This window comes from Bos javanicus, chromosome 15, assembly GCF_032452875.1.
Source record: "Bos javanicus breed banteng chromosome 15, ARS-OSU_banteng_1.0, whole genome shotgun sequence".
Taxonomy (NCBI): domain Eukaryota; kingdom Metazoa; phylum Chordata; class Mammalia; order Artiodactyla; family Bovidae; genus Bos; species Bos javanicus.
Genome location: NC_083882.1, coordinates 647361 through 651561, shown reverse-complemented (window position 1 = coordinate 651561; position 4201 = coordinate 647361). Strand labels below are relative to the sequence as shown.

At 39.4% G+C, this 4201-nt stretch overlaps 1 pseudogene; it reads right to left on the bottom strand.

Moving 5' to 3' along the window:
- Window positions 1–270: 270 nt before the first annotated feature.
- On the bottom strand, window positions 271–3935 carry LOC133261586 (olfactory receptor 4A15-like; annotated as a pseudogene).
- Window positions 3936–4201: the final 266 nt, after the last annotated feature.

The window sequence follows — 4201 nt, the reverse complement described above, 5'->3', positions numbered from 1 at the left end:
TCAACACTCACTAATAAAAACTTCAAATAGGAAAAAAAAAAGTTATTGTCACTAAAGAATCGTAATACAGTATGTTATATATCTAAGAGGTTAAAGATTTGTGATTCTCTTGGTCTCTCAGGACTATAAAATAGTCCACTTAAAGTTTAATTTATATAGTTGTTTCAGAATAAACAGGATGGATAAACCAAAGGAAATTATTTTCTAAATATAGTCACTGAGAGTGACCATTCTTTGATTCTGGGGGGAAAAAAAAATGACTTTCACATCCTACATGATAGAAAACTCCCTCTTCCCAACTAAGGTCACATTTTTACTCCAGAGTGTCCTCATGGCATTTTTCATTTCTGCATTTCTCAATGTGTAGATTAAAGGATTCAATATAGGAGTTATGAAAGTTACGACCACCATCACGGATTTATCAATGGGAAAGTTGGCATTAGGCCTTGCATACAGGAAGATACAAGGAACAAAGAATAAAATGACCACCATCATATGGGATGCACAGGTGTAAAAGGCTTTGTGATTCCCTTCCAAACCATGAGTCTTCCAGGAGTGTAATATGACCCCATAAGACACTAAGAGGATGAAGAAGACAACAGTCCAAATTTTCCCTCCATTAGCTATCAAAGAGAGTCCAATGAGGTGTGTATCAGTGCAGGCAAGTTTCAGTAAAGGGTACATGTTACAGACTACCAGGGTCCAGCCCCGGTTGGATCCAGGGATTCCCTCCAGAGGACAGCATTGGCGACTGAGAGAAATAGAGAAAGAGATAAAGAAAGAATTTTGCAGTTAAGAAAATAGAGGAGAGAAAAGAGGCTGATATTCCTTGGTTTACGAAGAAAGCCAATAAAGCCCCAACATGGGACTTGCTCTGTTCACGTAGGCCACAGGCACCCTCTCGAATAGCTGAAGGTGCCCCACCTTTGGCACGTTCTTGAGTGGGTCTTAGAAGCCCAGGCAAGAAAGTGAACGCAGAGGGCCCCTGTACTCCAGGGAATCAGCCTGAAAAGGAAAAGGAAAGAGAAAGAATGACACGGGGAGACCAAACTTTGAGCAAGGCCTGTAGCTTTATTTTCAAAGGGAGCTGATATACCTTAAGTTGTGCATAGAGGATAATAAGGGGTGTAAAATCATGCAAAGTCAGCAGTCTTTGATCCTTATCGAGACCAGGCTTTCTTTTCTGCAAACTTACTGTATACAAATGGTTTAGGTGATTTACATCATCTTCTGGCCAGAAGGCCTGTTAACATTTTATGACTCTGATAAAGGTTTGTCAACCATAAGACCTATTTTCTCTAAGAGTAATTATTTTAAAGTTTGGCACCATCCTCCAAAGGTGTTAGATAAAGTTGCATTCCTATAGGGCAGAGGTGCAGTGGGTTTATAACAAGGGAAATAATTTATTACCTTAAGGGTCTAAAGTTGTTAACACCAAGGCCACTACTTATTTTTTCTATATACCAACTATATTAATTAATACACTTCCAAGGATACAATACAGGGGGTGTGGAAACTTGGCAGCAAGCATTGGCTCAACAATGAAATCTTCTACTAGTTCTATTCTAACAATTTCTAACTCTCTGAGAGGCTCTATACTATTTGAATATCTTAAGCTTCCCGTGCCTCTTGCTGTAGGGAGGCTGTAAACAATCGTATGTGTAGCTGTAGGAGTCTGGGTAAACCTGTCAGGCAAGCTAGAAAGTCATCAGAGGGGTTTGGATTGAAACATCCTATTATGCCCAGGAGACTTATTAACTAGAGCTCTAAGTTAATTTTCTTCAGAGAAAGGTGGTCGGGGATAGCCCCCCATTAACGTCAGAGGAGTTGGTAAAAGTCATAAAATACTAAAACAGACAGATTCTGATTTTGGGGTAGACGCTCAGGCAGATCCAGGGGGTGCCCCTCGAGCCCTGACTCACCTTGCCCATCAGGGCTCTCCCTCATGACCTTGTCATAGGTGCAAACTCCCGTGCTGGCTCCTGGCAACAGACACAATTGTCAGTCACATTGGGGCCACATAAAGGGAGCTGATAAATAAAGAATAATTGAACCAGTGAATGCAGAAGGCCTTCAGCCCAGGCCACAAGCAGCATGAGGACACACACCCTCTGATTCAAGATGATCAAATAATGAAGAGGTTTGTAGATGGCTACATATCAGTCATAGGCCATCACCATCAGAAGAATGACTTCAGCACCAGCAGTTAAATGATCTATAAAGACTTGAGTTATACAATCCTGGAAGTAAATAGTATTTTTCTCATGAAGCAAGTCGATTATCATTTTGGGAACAATGATAGTAGAATAGACATCATCTATAAATGATAAAGAAGCCAGAAAAAAGTACATGGGGGAATCCAGTGGTCGGCTGGCTGCCATGGTCACCATGATAAGCAGATTGTCCATTATTGTTACAATATATATGAGTAAGAATAAGATCTTACTCATGTATGGTCATGTATGGATGTGAAAGTTGGACTGTGAAGAAACCTGAGCACTGAAGAATTGGTGCTTTTGAACTGTGGTGTTGGGGAAGACTCTTGAGAGTCCCTTGGACTGCAAGGAGATCCAACCAGTCCATTCTAAAGGAGATCAGCCCTAGGTGTTCATTGGAAGGACTGATACTAAAGCTGAAGCTCCAATACTTTGGCCACCTCATACGAAGGGTTGACTCATTGGAAAAGACTCTGATGGTGGGAAGGATTGGGGGCAGGAGAAGGGGACGACAGAGTATGAGATGGCTGGATGGCATCACTGACTCAATGGACATGAGTTTGGGTGAACTCCTGGAGTGGGTGATGGACAAGGAGGCCTGGCGTGCTGCAATTCATGGGGTCACAAAGAGTCAGACACGACTGAGCGACTGAACTGAAGTGAAGAATAAGATAAATAGAACTTTTTGAATCTCAGTATATTGTGTGAGCCCCAGGAGGACAAACTCATTCACATTGTTCCTATTTTCCATGTGTTCTTATGAAGCTGTTGATCAGGTGTCAGAGGCTGCAAATCAAGGGGTCAGTAATGAATTTGAGAAGATCACATGCTTTGTGAAAAATATGGGATGCCTTACTCGAGAGTGTTTGCTCTATCGGATCTCACACAGAGTAAGCCTTTGGAACATGACACTTTGCAATATCCTTTCACAGCACTCCATTCATTTTATCAAATCCATGCTTCAAATCCACTAATGAGACTTCAGTATTCCAACTGGGTAGCTATATTAGTGGGTATATGTGTAAGTTTATGTACCAAGTGAGAAAAAAAGATGATTTCTCCAGAATATCTTTCACAAAGAACTGTAATTTTTTTTTACTTTACACATCATTTCTTTTTTTCTCAGTGCATTTTGGCCTTCTGAGATCTACCATATAAATAACCAAAGTCTAATACCTTTCTTTACATATTTATGTGAAGTGACACCTAGTCATGGGACATAAAATTATAAGCTGACCTTTAGATAAATACCTTTCTGAAAATTTTGAGTTCTGAAAATTGAGACATAAGTCACCCACAATAGTGAAAGAACTAGGCAGGTTCTTTGGCTATTTTTCAATGCCTATTTTTTCTCACTCAGGTGTGTCCCCTCTTGCAACTGCATGAACTTTAGTCCACTAGGCTCCTCTGTCCATAGGTTTATCCAAGCAAGAATACTGGAGTGGGTAGCCATATCCTTCTCTCAGGGATTTCCTGTCCCAGGGATTGAATCTGGGTCTACTCAATTGCATGCCAATTCTTTACCATCTGAGCCAGCAGTGAAACCCTCAGTGCTTATTAAACTCTAATTAAACTGAATTTGAAAACTCATCAAAGAGTAACTGAGCATAGATAAAAGGTATGAAATCTTTCTATTAAAGAAAGCACAATGACATCATCATTTTGTTTGAACATATACACACTCAAACAATACATACAAAAAAAAAATAGACATTTTTTACAAACTAGGTATTGGAGGGAAAAACCGGACAAAGAAAATGTAAGGGATTGGGTACTACAGAAACATTTTTTTCTGCTTCCTGAAATTGTTTAGAACTGATTATTGCTAGCCATAGCTCAATTAAGATGTCAAAATAAAGATTTTAAACTGAATCATGCAAAACCAATACAATATTGTAAAGTAATTAGCCTCCAATTAAAATAAATAAATTTATATTAAAAAATTAAAAAAATAAACTGAATCATTGTGTAATGGAAAGACTTCT